General features: G+C 36.3%; 1 protein-coding gene across 1 annotated transcript in view; it reads right to left on the bottom strand.

The window, feature by feature from the left end:
• The window catches only part of LOC148945205 (uncharacterized), a 149,826-nt gene extending 132,574 nt beyond the window's left edge, over positions 1 to 17,252 (bottom strand). The window contains exon 1 of the mRNA XM_089098604.1: positions 17,146 to 17,252. The gene's annotated coding sequence lies outside the window, so the exon portion shown is untranslated. The remainder of the gene's footprint in view (positions 1 to 17,145) is intronic.
• Positions 17,253 to 17,990: the final 738 nt, after the last annotated feature.

Raw genomic sequence — 17,990 nt, 5'->3', positions numbered from 1 at the left:
TTTCAATTTTCGATGTTGCTCCTTACTTTCAGTTGAAAAACTTTTTTTTTCATTTAATTTCTTATCGCTTTTTTAAATAATGCTGGGAAATCTGGCGCCCCCTTAATAGGAATATCCCTTCCCCCATGGAAATATTCTCCCGAGTAACCCCCGACCCCCCGCCTACCGTAAAAAATCCCCCTGAAAAGGTCTGTATACTTCCCAATTACCAGTACTATATGTAAACATTGGGCAAATTTCATAACTTGCAGCCCTTCCCCCGGGTTAGTGGGGGATTAACTCATCCTCAAAGACATAGTTTTTATATTTTTCGAATATGCTGAACAAAATGGCCATCTCAAAATTTTGATCGGGTGACTTTGGGAAAAAATGAGCGTGGAAGGGGGCCTAGTTGCCCTCCATTATTTTGGGTCACTTAAAAAGGGCACTAGAACTTTTAATTTCCGTTCGAATGAGCCCTCTTGCAATATCATAGGACCACTGTGTCGATACGATCACCCCTGAAAAAAAAAAAAAATAAAATAAACACGTATCTGTGATCTTTCTTCTTGCAAAAAATGCAAAATTCAAAATTTTTGCAGATAGGAGCTTGAAACCTCCTAGTAGAAGTAGGGTTCTCTAATTCGCTGAATCTGATGGCGTGATTTTCATTAAGGTTCTATGACTTTTGGGGGGGGGTTCCTTTTTTGAAAATCAGGCAAATTTTCTCAGGCACGTAACTTTTGATAGGAATCTTGATGAAACTTATATATTTGAAATCAGCATAAAAATCTGATTCTTCTGATGTATCTATTGGTATCAAAATTCCGTTTTTTAGAGTTTTGGTTACTATTGAGCCCGGTCGCTCGTTACACACACAGAACACAGTTCCTTACACAGTTCGTTACCACGAACTATTGGATTTATGTTCGTTTTGGGTTTCATTTATTTACTGATGGTGATTTGTGGTAGTTTTAACATTGGAAAATTATTTTAATTTGTTTTAGCTCAATTTTGGTTTAATGGAGCTATTTACTCTTCTTCTTTAAGCGCAATAGCGCTGCCTAATTTAAGAGCAAAATGGGCTCTATGCATTTTTTTCACCAAGACAGAAAAAAATTCTGCCTTGAGAAGAACTTATTTTCTTCTGCGTAGAGAAGACGTTGTAGAAGTCGTAGAAACTTTGTAGGGGGCTAATTCAATTGGAAGTCAAAAGTTTTAATGCCCTTTTCAGAGTCAAAAGTGATTTTAGGACAAACAGCCCCGCTCCCCCTATTCCCCCAAAGACGTCCGATAAAAATTTGAGATAGCCACTTTGTTCAGCAGAGTTGAAAGGTCCAGTAACTAAGCCTCTGGGGATGAAAACCCCCTGCTGAGCAATATTTCTAGAAGAATTGTGACAAAGGGTCAAATTTTAACGCAAAGAGCGAGAGTTACGAAAGGGACAGTCTGCCTCATACACGGAATGATTTCTGAATGTTGTAAGTTTTAGTGAAACTCACAGAGGAAAGAAAATAACAAAATGAAAAATAAATAAAAAAAAGTGAAAAAACGAGGATTTTGTCAGCCAGTGGAAAACCATGAAGAAGGAGAAATAAGCAAATATTTCGACAAGGACCTCCGCCAAGTCATCCTCAGTGCCAAACAAAAAAGAAAAAGAGAGAAAAAAAAACAAAAATCTAACCTTTCGAAGTTTACCCGACAAAGACAGAACAGACACTCACCTTTTTTTATTTTATTTTTCATTTTGTTATTTTCTTTCCTCTCTGAGTTTCATTTGTCATATATAGCCAGTGTGGTCTAAGAATGTATTGTAAGTTTTAGTGTTGCTCCTTACTTTCAGTTGAAAAAATTAGTTTTTTTTTTATTTAATTTCTGACCGTTTTCCTAATCACACCAGGACATCCCCTCCCATCCCCTTCCTCGTGTAAAATTTCCCCTGGTAAAATCCCCCCCCGGAAATTTTCCTCCTCCCGGGAAATTCTTCCAGTGTAAAATACCCTCAAAGAAACTTTCCGTATATTTCCCAAAAACAAATACTATATATTATAAATATTAATATCACTGGGGAAACTCCCCATTGTAAACAATGGGGAAATTATGTGAGTTACAGCCCTTACCTCGGGGGCTATGTGGATCATTTCATCCCCAAAGGTATAATTATTGGAACTTTCAACTATCTTGAGCTTTTGATTTCCGTTCGAATGATTCTTCTCTCGATGTTCTAGGACTATTGGTTCAGTACAGTACGGTCACCCCTGAACAAAGAAAGAAAAACAAAATAAAACCAAACAAATAAACACACATGTGTGATCTTTCTCCTGGCCAAAAATTTTGTTATAAAATTCTAGATTTTTGTAGACAGAAGATGGAATATTGAAATATAGTTCTTTGATATGTTGAATCTGATGTTGTGATTTTAATTAAGATCACTTGACTTTTTGGGGGCGTTTCCACATTTCGTAAACTCATTGAATTTTATACATTTTTAATTAGCATAAATAGCCAATTCTTTGATATATAGACTGTTATCAACATTCCGCTTTCTAGAGTTTCAGTTACTTTTGGGCCGACTGACTACTTACTTGCAGTTCGTATGCATTTTAATTCAGGAACCATCTCATTTTCAATAGGTCACCGTGTTTTTAAATAAAACTGAGTTTTTAGTATTAAAATAATAATGCAGAGTCTTAGAATGGTTTTCAGATGTTTACTCAAAACTAGGTTTATCGGTTGTTCATTGACAGAATTAAATAAAAAAATCAAAACCTGGATTAATTCAAAAATGTTCAGAATTTTTTTTTTTTAATTGAAAGTAAGGAGCGACATTAAAACTTAAAACGAACTGATATTATTCCGTATAAGAAACAGGCTGTCCTCTCCTCAACGCCTCACTCTTTACGCTAAAGTTTTTTATTACTTTAAAAAGTAGAGTCGTGATAAAGAGGCAATCTTTAGCGTAAAGAGGGAAATTTCGGAAAAACGGTCGGAAAACGCAGTAATTTTACCGACCCCTGCAATGAGTTTACAGATGATGTCCCAGTTTTCCATTTGGCTTAATAAAGAGCATTAAAACAGTGATATTATATGTGCCGAAATCTGAATCTCCATTGGGAAACGAAGCGGTTTTACCGACTCGTGCAGTAATTTCACGGATTGTATTTGAAACGGACATTATGCTAACTATTGAAAAAAAAAGTCGGTAAAAATGACCAGCTAGCAGGGAAAATCCCTTCCCCCCCCCCAAACATTTTGGCTAGTAAAAACCCTGTCTCGGACTATTGGTTCGATGCAATTACCCCTGGGGAAAAAACAACAAATAAACACGCATCCGTGATCTTTCTTCTGGCAAAAAATACGAAATTCCACATTTTTGCAGATGGAAACTTGAAACTTCTAAATCAAGGTTCTCGAATAAACTAAATCTGAATATTTGATTTTCATTAAAATTTCTTGAATTTTAGGGGGTATTTCCCCCAAGGCCGTATTCAGGAAATTATTTCGGGGGGGGGAGTCTCCTCGGGTCGGACCTGATCCATCTCTAACGGTAAAGAAGACAATAGATAGGAACATAAAATACTGTATATAGAAGTTCAGAAACTTAGCCTAATAGTTACAAAATGAATTCACAGAACAAAATCAAATCGACGTGTTTTTTGAGTTGCGAACATGTCAATAACTGTATCAGTGTCAATATCAACATCCCTGTGCACTGACAGTAACGCTAGACCTGTCAAACGTTCTTCACTGGTTGTATTTCGTAGCCATGTCTTAAGCCGTCGCAAGGTAGAGAATGTCCTTTACGGTGTAGAAGTTGAAACAGGCCAAGTAGCTACAATTGTAAGAAGGCGGCTGATGTTTGGAAAGAAATCAGCATTGCGCATATCAAGTGCAGCCAAAGCCGAGACTGGTCTTTCTTTGTTGTTAAAGTTCTGCCACTACGTTTTCCACAATTTCAGTTCGTGTTCGGTTAACCGATGTCATTGTGGTCATTTTGACAGCGACCAACTCTTAGAAACATCAATTCTATCTTCAGATTTCTGGCAAAATCTTCAAGTTTTGAATGCAACAAGTCGAACAAAAAATCTGCGTTTTTGCGTAGGCCCACAACTGTCTGAACCACAGTTTCAACGTGGTCGCAGGCAAGCGCCAAGTCACAGTCAACAGCTTGAAGAACTTTACACAGCGGCAACATAAGACCAAGGAGTTCTTTTGCTAAGAATAAACTGGTCAAAAACTGGTCAAAAATTGAGCTTGCTAACTTATGGGCCTTTGCGGAAGTCTCATCATTTGCGTTTCCTTCTTGAAGCTCCTCCAGTGCTTCTAAAATTGGCTTATAGAGCTCAACAAGGAGGTTAACGGCATCGTGCCTCTCCACCCACCGTGTATCACAAAGAGTAATGAGAGTAGTTTTTTCTAGATTCCGGCATGCATTCTCGAATTCTATCTTTGAGTACCTGGGTACCAGGTACTCAAAGATACTACAAAGATCTATCCAACAATTTCTTATAAGTGCTGACTTTGTGTTATCAAAGTATCCGAACGCTGGTCTTTTCTTACTTGGTGATGCGAATGACCTGAGGATAGACTCTATCTGCACCTCTCTTAATATTAAACAACTGGTTAAAATATCTACAACAAAAGGTAACACCTCTCTGGATGTTATTTGTTCAAATATGAGTAAGTTTTATAACTCCCCGCAAGCACTGCCACCACTAGGAGGCAGTTACCACGATTGTCTTCTTTTTTCTCCCTCCTCAGCCATTGAACATTCCTTTACTACCTCCTTTGGGGTTTGCCGTCCCCTCAGTGACGCAGGACTTTTTTCTTTTGGATCATGGCTGACCAGTGAAAGTTGGTCAGACCTTTATAATTCTAATAACCTTGATGGCAAAATTTTGATTTTTCACAAAAAACTAATTGATTCCTATTCATTATGTTTCCCAGAAAAAAAAAATCAGAAAGTGCTCCAGTGATAAACCTTACATAAATAGTCACATAAAATTATTAATCCGCACGAAAATAAGCTTATTTAAGAGGAGTAATTTAGATGAAGCAAATAAGTTAAGAAAGGAATTAAAAAGTCAAATTAGAAAAGCTGCCCGAGCCTATTATAAAAATAAAATAAAATACTTGTGCCATGATAAACCAAAGAACTGGTACTCTGAAATTAAAAAACTTACCGGCAAGAGTCAAGAACAACTAAATTTTAATATAAATGAACCTCCAAACACCACAGCTAATAACCTCAATAAGTTTTTGGATTCCATTGTCCAGAGTCTCCCGCCACTATCTTACGAATTTCCAGATATTCCTGATCCTTTTTCACTCCCACATATTTCTCCACTTGATGTTGTAAAAAAAATTGAAAAACTAAAACGATCAAGCATTTGCCCTTTAGATATTCCTGTTCCTCTGATTAAAGCTTTCAGTGATTACCTCTCAAAACCCATATCCACCCTGTTTAATTAAATTACCGAATTTGGATAGTTCCCTGAATATTGGAAACAAGGCTTTATTACCCCAATCAAAAGAAAAATGGGAAGCCTGGTTTTGATGGCATTCGTCCTATTACCCTCACCTCGATTTTTTTAAAATTGTATGAAAGTTTTCTCGCAGACTGGCTTAAGATGAGATTCCTCCCCCTCATCCATCTTAGACAGTATGGTCATCTTAAATCCACGTCAACCTCTCGTTATCTGATCCATCTTGTTGATACCATGAGTAAATTACTTGAAAAACCTAACACTTGGCTTAATCTAATTTCTATTGATCTTCAAAAAGCTTTCGATTTGATTAACCACAATTTACTCATAGATAAACTTATAAATGAATTCCACATTGAAACTTTCCTTGTTAAGCTTGTTGCCTCTTTTCTTTCTAATAGATCTCAAGCAGTTAAATATTTAAATTGTTTCTCAGATTATCCCCCCATATTTAATGGCATTCCTCAAGGGAATATTCTAGGCCCTCTCTTTTTTTCACTTATGATTAATAACCTTTCAACCCTTTACAACAATAGATGGAAATTTGTCGATGACTTGACAGTTTTAGAGTTATGTCATAAAAACATCTTTAGCAACCCAATGGGCATACTCCAAGATATTGCCTTTGAGGCCTCGTCCCTTGACATGACTGTTAACCCTTCTAAATCCGCAATAGTCTCAGTAAGTTTCCTTAAATCCCCTCCCCTTTTTCTTGCTCCTATACCTCCTGAAACTTCTGTCACATCTCTTAAACTCCTTGGTGTTACAATTACTTCTAATTTAAAATGGGATGCCCATATAAATAATATCCTACAACAAGCAAACTCCTCGCTTTCCCTCCTTAAACTTTTAAATAAATTCAGTTGCCCCGAATCACATTTACTACAAGTATACATTTCTTTTGTGCGTCCCATATTAGAGTACGCTTGTCCTGTGAGGCACCCTGGCCGCTCTAATGAAGCAACATAAAAAATTGAAAGTGTCCAAAAGAGAGCTTTAAGAATTATTTTTAAAGAGGGCAAGATACCGTATTTGTGTTTGTTAAATATTTCAAACCTAGAGACCCTCGAGAGACGAAGAAATAATTTGTGCCTCGGTTTTGCAAAAAATGCCATAACAAACCCTCGGACGGCAAGTATTTTCCCCAAACATCAATCCCAGTCCCTATTACGGCCGTCTCGAGCTGTTTCTGAGCCCCTCCCTTTTTTGTCCCCCATTCACGGCGTTAATTCGAGATACGAAAGAACTTTTGTCCCCGGGCTTACTGAAAAAATGACTAAAATATACCACTAGCTCCTTGTTTTCTCTTTTTTTTTCCCCCCCCTTTCTTGACCAGTTTTTATTTTTTAACTCTTTTATTGACTTACTGTAGTTGGATTATTGACACTTTCTTAGTGTCTCTTTTAATTCATATGCATTTATGTCTCGCTCTTTTTTTTCTGTGTATATGCGTTTATTCCCCCCCTCCCTTTTTTTTATGTCCGTTATAATTCTTTTTCCGATTCGTATTTGTGTAAGTTTAGTTTGATCAGTTTTTATCTTTTTAACTTTTCAATTGACTTTTTACAGTTTTAATTATTGACTTTTAAATGATTGTTCATTATGATTTTTCTATTTAATCGTTGTTGTTTCAGTTTTGCCAGTTTTAGCCCTATCCTGTATATTGTCAACTCCTAAGTCCGAATTTGGCCCTATATGTGTTTGTGACAGTAATATTTTTGAAATAAATATATTACTTTATCTCACCAGAGGGGGATAAGCCAAAAAAGTTGCAGATCAGAGATATTGTCCCAAAACGTGTTTTCATGACTGGAATGGAGAAAGCTGAAGCGATCGCCAGGTTGAGTGTATGTGCTCCACAGTGGACATAAATTGCTCGTGGATACTGCTGTCTAATCCAAGCTTGAGTACCTCTCAGGCACCCACTCATAGCAGCTGTTCCGTCATACCCCTGTCCTACAAGCTTGCACAAATCCAAACCACGGTTTTTCACGGTTTCTAATATTGTGGTGGCCGGACCTTGTCCGGTTAAATCTGAGACGGGAACAAACCCAAGAAAATCTTCGCGCAAAGCTCTGTTTGAAACATACTGACCACAAATGGACAGCTGCTATGTGTTTCTTATGTCAGATGTTTCATCCGCTAAAACTGAATAGCACACACTTTCGTTTACCCTTTTACCAGTATCAGCTTGAATCATCTTTCCACAAACACCAATAAGCTCATTTTGCACAACTGGGGACAGATTCATCCCATTTCCCACACTTTTTTCAATATGCTTTTTCAGCTCGTCATTATCACCATATCGCATTCTCATTCTCAAAAGAGCACGGAAATTTCCATCGTTTAAAGCCGGTTCTTTTTCTTCGGGACGCAGAGGACCGTGATCAGTCGTACCACGAAGGGCTAGCAGCTGTCGACCACAAAAAACAATAGTTTCAACAACCGGTTTGAGTCTCATGCGATTTTCTTTTGCTTGAGATTTTCGAGCATCATCTAACCTGAAGAGAATGTTGTCTTGCTTACCTTTCTGTACGGCTACAAAGCCCTCCGCAAGCACAGTACTTCCTATATGGAAATTCAATTTACTGTTAGAAGCGAAAACTTCAATTGCGTCTTTCCACGCTGTAAATGGTTTTAGGACAGTGCTCCAAGCCTTTGGTGATTTCTTTTGCCGGAGCATTCAGCTACAAAGATTACACAGTATTTGCAGAAAGCAACCTTTAAATTTATCCGAGTACAAAAACCACGGAAAACGAGCCATCCAGCTTAGCTGAAACCTTAAATTACGTTTGCCTGATGCTAGAAACAAGTAGCTCTCGTCTGGCAGCCACGGAGATTCAAGTAACTGTAACTTCGCAGTATCTGTCACAGTTCCTGTTGACAGCTTGTCCAATGTCGTTTTGTGGGATCTGAAGATGGTTGCCGCCTTGGGAAGTCTCCTACGCTGACGAGTCGTCGACCCTGGAGAAAACTTTTGAGCGTAGAGCTGGTATAAGGCGTTCCCGAAGCTACACCTAAGAGTCCTAAGACAATGATCCCCGGTTCACTGACAGTTTTTCAAGATAAAACGCTCAGGCGCTCAAAACAACTAACTTGACATCTCTGAGACTAAAATTTTTATCACGGCACGATCGAAATAAATTGTTATCCGCTTCTCGCTTCCTCATTGTTTCAGTGTTAGATACAAACTGACATGGGATTGGATTGCACCAGCTAAGAGAAGGCTGAGCTGAAGAAGAAGATATGCTGCCTAATCCTAATAATTGACTCTATTGTTCACTCAACGGGAACTAGTTGAGGCTAAGCCGGTAATTATAGTGACCTTGTGATTTGGTAAGCTTAAAATATGCGAGTTTCATAAAAAGGTCAAAGTGTTGAAAAAAGCAATTTTCCCGGACATTTTGGAGGGGGTTAAACCCACCCCCTACGGCCTTGATTTCCCCCTTTTTCGAAAATCAGGCAAATTTTCTAAGGCTCGTAACTTTTGATGCGTAACACTAAACTTCATGGATCTTATATATTTGGAATCAACATAAAAAGCCGATTCTTTTTATTCATTTATTGATATCAAAATTACGTCTTTTAGAGTTCGGTTACTATAGAGACGCATCGCTCCTTACTTACAGTTCCTTACCACGAACTGTTTAAAAAATAAACTAACGAACAGTTGAGAAAATGTTCGCATGACGCGACTCAATTAATCTCAGGTTTGTATTAAGTGAACGAACAGGTGAGCTAACGCTCATACCATGCACCATGTAAAGTCTAAAATATCCTTTCGGCTCAGACCAGAGATAAGACAATTAATCGGACAGTCAGTGAATGTGAATCAGCTTGACAAATTTATGTCTAAAAGGCCAGTAGACATAACATTTTCCAAACTAAAAACCGTTTACGCCAGCTTTCAAACTAGAAATTCCGTCAACTAACGCTCATTTATTTATGTTTAGCTCATCCAATTTCATTCAACGCACTACCTGGTGGCACGACCAAAGAATTTCTTTGAGCGTCCATGTTTTAGAAATATAAACATTTAGGCCTACTAAGAAAATGCCACCTTTCCTGTAAAAAAGCTAACTTGTTCCCAAGTTCAAACGCACTAGGTTTGTCCGGTCCAAAGTACAAAATTGGAGCAGCAGCAAGCTCTCAAATTCAAGCAATTTACTAAAATTGTCTATCCTTTAAGGCGTTGCATAATCCATGTTATATGTCAAATAATGGGCTTGTTTTATACTTTCACTTTGTATATGTTTTTAATTGGAGAGAAAAGCGGACGAAGTTACATGATTATTTGTAGACGATAATAGTTAGAAGTGGGAACTAAGAAACCGACCGAGTAACTCAATTTTGAAACTAAGCGTCAAAATTACTCGAAAGACATGAACATTGAATGCGACCAGTCGAGGACTACTGTCACTTTTCCAAAGTTTTTTTTTTCTATTCAATGCTGAATTTTCCTTTTTGATATTTTATTGTTTTTAATAAGTAAATCCCGAGAGGTGCTTGAATTTAAGAGCAAACATGGCCAGTGATGAAATGTGAATAAGGAAGGGGTGTTTCAGTGGATTTACTGCACATATATTATTTTTGGTAAAGGTGGAAATTAAAAAATGACAGGGAAACCCAAAAAAATCAAATTACCAATGCAATAGTTATGTGGGAATTTGTAAAAATCTTGAGACTTTAAGGAAACTGAACCCTAGCCATCGTCCTCCTCTCTGCATCCGGGCGAGATTATGGTGTTTAAAAATAGGCGGGATATTTAGCAAAGATCCAGATGGGATGAGTACAAATGAGGGAGGGCAAAGTCATAAGAGAACATTAGTTTTCAAATAAATAGCCACAATTCAGCTTGAAACAATTTTTTTTCGGTATAAATGTATTATAGCGACCACACTGTTGTTCTTGATCTGTTGTAAAACCAGTTTCTCTGTGTGCACTCGGAAATATTTAGCTTGGCTTTAGTGAGATAAACTACTACACACGTATATTTTAATTGAATATTTAATATATAGGGTCGGTAGGGTTAGGTTAGGTATTTAATATAATGCGTTCTGGGCGGCCTGCATTCCATGATTCTCTGTTGCTGTTTCCATAATTTTGTTACTAAAGTATTATTTCATTATGGTTGACATAACATCACTTCTTGAGTGTGGTCTCTAAAATACGTAAGTACCTTTATTTATTTTCTAGAAAAATAGTGAGGCTAGTAAAGTGCAAATACTTCTTAAAGAATCATTTTTTTTTTAATATGAAACATCCAAGTTTGCCAAAAAAAACAACAATGAAGAAATTAAGTGCTATAATAAAGGTTAAATATATAATAAAGATCTAAATGCAAACAATAAAGATTACAACTACGTAAAAACTGTGGAAAATTTCTGACTTGATTTGAAGAACCAGGAGATGAAATTGCACAGTGAGTAGTGATGATAGTATGTTTGATAGAATCACTGTTGACCAGCGTTACCAAACTCGATCAATGAACTTAAGAATACCATCAGCAATAATTATTTTAAATGCTGCACTTCTTGTTATTGCCAAAAAACACGCAAAAAGGAACTACTCAGTAATCGGTAATATATACCAATAACATCTTTGTGGACTTGTTCATCGGCGAACTTTAGAACATATTATTGTGATTGCGGTTTACAGACATGGCCTTATCCAACACTGGACTCCAAGGAGGGTTCGAACCATTTGAAGGGAGTGAGGTCAACTATAAAAAGGTCCCTTTATGCGTTCCCTGTGTAAAAATCGCGGATTTTTGCGTAATTGCTATATTTTGGGAGAGAGGGGTGCTACTCTTCTTGCTATAGTAAAAAAAAACACAAACAGGAACTACTTAGTAATCGCCAATATATACCAATAACTCCTTAGTGGACTCATGTGTTCGTCAAACCATTAGCATTAGGCCTGAGACGCACTTGGCTATTTTTTTTACCGAGTGTATCTTAGAGGTAAATAGGATAGTGTTGCGACGTGCACATTGGGCGGTTAAAAAGAAAAAAAAAACGCTCGGTAAAAAAAAAAAAAAAAAAAAACACGCCGACGGCAGCAATACACCCTTCCATTGTAACTACAACAAAAAAACGGCAAATAAATTTATTTTAACGCCAACACCAAGACGGGGGCCGGTTGAACTAAATGGAATAAAAAAAAGTTTTTTTTAACTGAAAGTAAGGATCGACATTAAAACTTAAAACGAACAGAAATTATTCCGTATATGAAAGAAGCTGTCCCCTCCTTAACGCCTCGCTCTTTGCGCTAAAGTGTTCTTTTGTATTAAAAGATAAAGTTGCGAGAAAGAGTCAAACTTTAGCGTAAAGAGCGAGGCGTTGAGGAGGGGGACAGCCCCTTTCATGTACTGAAGAATTTCTGTTGATTTTAAGTTTTAATGTCGCTCCTTACTTTCAGCTAAAAAAACTAATTTTTTTTATTTAATTTTTGAACGTTTTTGAATTAATGGAGCTTTGATTTTGGCTCACCGCAGATGAATAATTAATCGAAATTTGCATATTATTATTTTTTTTTTTTTGCTAAACGGCTTTCTGGAAATCTTGTTTACAGAGGGTGTTTCATGAAAAAAAAAACTAACAAAATTTGAATTCATAAATGAATTTCTTTCCCTGGGAAGGGAGAGGGCAATTGTAAAAAAAGAAAAAAAAACAGGGATATGTTTTGATTAGGAAGTCCCCAGAAAGTCAAGGTAAATTGAAGTGTCGGGAGATTGGGTCCAAATTGACCCTTTTCTACAACTCTAAACAAATCAAAGTCTATTTATCAAAAGTAAAAAGTGAGTGTTAATCCAATCTATGTGACCTAAACTATTATCCATAATAACTATTAAAATGCTAATATGGTTCATAATATCACCTACTATAAGATCTATTATGATTGACTGACGTTATGACGGTAGAATGTCTACCCCCCGGTGTGTACGCACTATAGTAACAACGGCAAAAAAAACAACAAAAAAAAACGCTTAGTAAAACAAACGCTCGGTAAAAAAAAGCATCACGCGTGTCTCAGGCCTTTTTGTTATTACGGTTAATAGACATGGCCTTATCCATGACTGTACCCCAAGGAGGCTTCGAGCCATCTGAAGGGAGAGGGGTTACCAAAGGCAAGATCCCTTAATGCATTACCTAGGGGAAAATTGCGGGTTTTTGCGTAATCGTTATGTTTCAGGGAGGGTAGAGCATAGGTTGTATTTTATGCACTGCTGTATTTGAAACTGATTTAATGCCAGTCTATGGGCCCTGCAAGAATACTACTACTGAGAGCAGTTCTTACCATTCATCATAGCACTTGTTAATATACTTATTTTTTATTTTAAAAGAGCAGTTTTAATAAACTTTCAGAGCCGCGTTTATTAGTGGTTGATATTAGAAATATCACTAAAGTTTATTAGTTTTTTTTCAGTTTTTCTGCTTAAGAATTAAAATTGGGTTTTATTTTAACTTTTGGACAAAATTTTAATAATCAGTCAAAATTTTTGATCAACAGCAATTTTGTGCAATTTGTTCAATTTTGATATCTATATATACATAAAAAGAAATAGCTCTTTATGCTGATTCCAAATATATAGGACTTATTAAGTTTAGTTTTACCATAAAAAGCTACCAGCCTGAGAAAATTTCCCTGATTTTCAAAAAAGGGGAATTTTTTGCCCAGTGGTGATAGTATCGAACCGATGTTCTAGAATATTGAGAGAAGGCTCATTCAAACTGACATTCAAAGTTATAGCGCCCTTTTTAATTGACCAAAAAGACTGTAGGGCAAATAGCCCCATTCCACACCCCTTTTCCAACCCAAATTTTGAGAGCCATTTTGTTCAGCATAGTTGAAAGTTCCGCTATGATTTAAAAAATGGTCAGAAATTAATGTCTATTTCACTTAATGCTATATACACTTTTTCAGCAAGAACCGTCCGCAAGAAATTTTCGAGGGGGAATTTTTGGCAAGGATGAAATTGTCCGGGGGATTTTCCATGGGGGAGTATTTTACCTGGGAGGAACTTTCCATGGAGAAATTTTCAAAGGGTAAGGAATTTTCTATGGAGGGGGACCCATATCTCCCAGGTTTAGTTGAAAAACGATCAGAAATAAAGTTTAAAAAAACGTTTTTTCAACTGAAAATAAGGAGCAACATTAAACTTAAAACGAACAGAAATTATTTACAGGGGGACGGGTAGCAAAAAAAATGCAAAGAGGAATGACTGGCTGCCCACCAATCTTTTTTGACCATGGGCACCCATAAGGGGTGCAGGGGGGGCGCCTCCCCCCCCCTGGCTGAATGATGTTGCCTTATTTTTATGTTTTTGTTCTGAGATTTTCATTATATAGCATTAAAAGTGCCAATTAGACGAGGTTTGCCCCCCCCCCCTGGAATTCAGATTATGGGCGCCCATGCTTTTGACTCTTAAAAGGGACACTAGAACTTTCAGTTTCAAATCAAATGAGCATCCTCTTATGTTTCGAAGATCACTTCCTCCATTGAAAGCCGCCGAGGGAAAAAATCGTTGCACATAAAAGGCATATGGCTCTTTACTTAGGCAGCACTGTACTGAATCATTCTTGAAACATTGGGGAAAAAATCAAAATTTAGTGCAAAAAAACGCAGAGTTGAGGGCTGCAACGCCCTCATAAAGAATAACAATAAAAGCCCTTATAAACAATAATTATTGGTCGGTTTGAAATTTAATGGTACTCTTTACTTTAATTTGAAAAAAGGAGGTCTATAAATCAAATAATGTGACTGAATTTTAGTTATTTATATTTATTCAATTGGAAATACAATTGTATATAGTAACCCTAAATATAAGCTCCTTCTGAAGTCAGACAGAGCTGGAGATGGTTCTTGCACTCCTCATGGCAGAGCTGGAACTCCTATATTGGGATACGTTTCAGCTAGTCAATTACAGCCATTTGAATATTTTCAAATATCCCAAAATGAAGTTATTTTTCAACTTCGGGAAGAAAGAAAAGATACAATGACTCAAGTAGGTCAATAAGGAGACTGAAGAGCCACAGTAATGTTTTTACTTGCCAAAAACTTATTTATTGAAATTGGTGTGCGACAAGGAGCATTACGGGCATCGTTACACAACATCCAGTTGTTCTTGATGTTTGGTTTTACACGAATTACCTTTTTTCTAAGCTTTTCAAAAACCCCCCGGTAAAAGTCTTGATTGACCCTTTGGTCTTGAGGTTTAAAAAAACTCTTTGTTGAAAATTCCGTGTATATTTAAAAACAAAATTCTATGCATTTGATCCTCGACTTCTTCATCATGGCTTTTTGGGCCTTGAAGAGGATGAAGCCGGTGCTCGAAATTGATGTCACTCCTCGTTAGAACAAGAGATAGTATCAAGGGGAATGAGATTGAAGGAACCTTGGTGAGGGCCTCACCTGCACAAAACGAAGTATTGTGAACCCTCCACTCCCCAAAGAATTGTCAAAAGGACCACCAACGAAAAAAAACAAAGACTTTGCACTAAAGCACTTGTATAGTGTTATGACCCTTCTTAAGGAAAGTGGTCTGGACGCACTAAGCTTGAGCTATAGGCTTTGACAAAGAGTCAATAGTCTGTTATGAAGTATTGCCAAAGGTAGGGTCGGATACATTTTTACTAGTAAGTATTTGCAACAGAAAGTGCACGACTCCTTGATTAAACCAGTGAAAAAGCAAACCTACGATCACAATTACGCTTAATTTCAGACTTCACACGATATTACTTAATGAATTACCATTATTGTCTTTAAATTAGAATATACAAAGAAGGGTGAAGGCTCTGGAAAACTTTCAAACCTTATTGCCAATGTTTGCTTTGCAGCCAAATTCTCATATAAATGCATTGCTACCTCACCATATACTGAATGTTTGGGTCTTTTTTTAAGCGCTAGGTTACGTATTTAATATATGCTGCGCTTTATTTATATATATATATATATATATATATATATATATATATATATATATATATATATATATATATATATATATATATATATATATATATATATATATATATATATATATATATATATATATATATATATATATATATATATATATATATATATATATATATATATATATATATATATATATATATATATATATATATATATATATATATATATATATATATATATATATATATATATATATATATACATATGGTTGCCGGCGTTTCGTTTACGCTCCCCCCGGTGATTACCCCCCCCCCCAGAAAATACACCCCCCCCCCCGTAGAATAAACCACCCGGGACCGGAACACAAACACCCGGAAAATACCCCCCCGGAAAATACCCCCCGTGGAAAATAAGGCTTTCCAAATTTGAGAATTTTATTTGAGTTTTTTTTTATTTCCGTAGGGGGAAGGAATTTGGGTACTTGTGTATTATGCGCCACTCACTCACGTTTACGCTGTGTAAAACTCGAGCACAAACTGGTTTCTTTCTTCGTTACTTTCTTTCATCTTAGAATGAGACAAGACAAAGACAAGTGACAGAATAGATGGGAAATATATCATTGGTAAATATCTACCAAATCATATTATTGAGTTTCGACTAAAGTGAATATACCACTCGATCCCTTTTTTATGCTCTTTACGAATATAGGCTAATAATCATTTTTGTCAGAAATGAATTTTAGCCCCCACCCCTATATATACCAATTCAGGGTATATATTTGCACATTAGGGGGTGGGGTAATTTTATTTCTGATGTAAATGAGAAGTAAGTTTAAACTTCCCCCCCCACCCCCTAATGTGCAAATGTATACCCTGAATTGGTATATATAGGGGTGGGGGCTAAATTTCCGACAAAAATGATTATTATATTCGTAAAGAGCATAAAAAAGGCATCGAGTCGTATATTCACTTTAGTCGTAACTCAATAATATGATTTGGTAAATATTTACCATATAATTTGGGTTATATATTTGCACATAGGGGGGGGGGTGGTATTTTCAATCAGCTTAGGTAATATATATCAGAATTTTATCTCCGATGTAAATGAGAGGTAAGTTTAAACTTTCCCCCACCCCCACCCCCTAATGTGCACACATATACCCTGACTTGGTATATATAGGGGTGGGGTAAAATTCATTTTCGGGAAAAAATGATTATTATATTTGGAAAGAGCATAAAAAAAGGCATCAAATGGTATGTTTACTTTATTCGTAAGTCAATAATATGAACAACGAAAATTTACCTAAAATTCTATATGAGGAGTTTTTTTCTATCTTAGAAAGTAGTTGAGTTGAGGGTAAACATCATGATGAGGGCTTTTTGCTATCTTTTGCCCTGGTTACAGGTTTACGAGCTCCAGTCTCTACTCCTTTGCTATTTCTAAGGCTTAGAATAGGCCTATTGCATAGAAGACACGCATATACCTATCTCATCCCTGGAGAGCCACATTAAGGTTTTTATTTCAAATTTAAATCTACTAGCCAACTATATAAACTCGGTTTGATTTTGTGGGTTCGCCATTAGTTTATTAGGTTAGGAAAATGAAACTTTCGGTAATGAATCCAGGGCCAAAAATATAATCCAGTAGCAAGTTAATCGGAAAATTTACCTTTTTATCTAACTAAAATATTTTTAGAGAAAGCCTAAAGTCTTCATCTTGAAATTTGCCAGGAAAAGTTTGAAGATGTAATTAAAATTACCTAATTCTATTTTTGCAGACAAACCGACGAAAAGTAAAAGCTAATCCTCATTTTACACACTTGGAATCAACGATGGAAACTAGTAGATCCACTACTCAGCGTAGCGGGTATGCATAAGCATTCGTCATTTTAACCTTAAGGCCACATAACAATCATCTAACCAAAATGTTGTTTATATTACATAGTTTACATAAAGCATGCTTCTTAAAAGGTCACTTAGGCAGCGCGGTAGCGCTACTTAAGTAAAGAGCGAAGTGATTCCATGTTAAGGCATCAGTTTGGTGGTTGGCCAATCCTAAAATAAACATTCTAATAAAATTAAAGGGGTACTATTAGATTCCTTATTTCGTGTTCTTTCCAAATACCATGGTCGCTTTTCTAATAATGCATCCTAACTTATTAATGGTACAAGATATAGTCCTAAAAATAAGTAAAAACTAAAAGAAAAAATTAACACAATGAAATTATTACTTTACAATATGCAGCGTGTTTCAATTAATAGAATTAACATATTTCTTACATTGGTATTTTATTTTTAAAATCATTTCAAATACTATTTTCATAAATATTGTAATCAACCACAGTCGAGAGACTGCAAAATTCAAGGTTTAACTAGGAACCTATGATGTATCACTATTCCAATCAACGGGAAATATATTATTAGGGGACAGTATATTATATGGGACAATCAAGGGGGAGGGGCATTACCAGAAAAGTGACCATGGTATATGAAAAGACCCTAAGCTAAGGAATCTAATGATACCACTGCACTTATATGTTATTAGTATGTTTCTTAAAGAAGTAGTCAACCACTAAACTGATAACCATGTTTTTTCCGCAGATCA

This window comes from Artemia sp. Qi Xiang Cuo, chromosome 13 (assembly GCF_049724085.1).
Source record: "Artemia sp. Qi Xiang Cuo chromosome 13, ASM4972408v1, whole genome shotgun sequence".
NCBI lineage: Eukaryota > Metazoa > Arthropoda > Branchiopoda > Anostraca > Artemiidae > Artemia > Artemia sp. Qi Xiang Cuo.
Note: the sequence above shows the minus strand (reverse complement) of the source record. Positions and strands in the feature narration are given on the sequence as shown.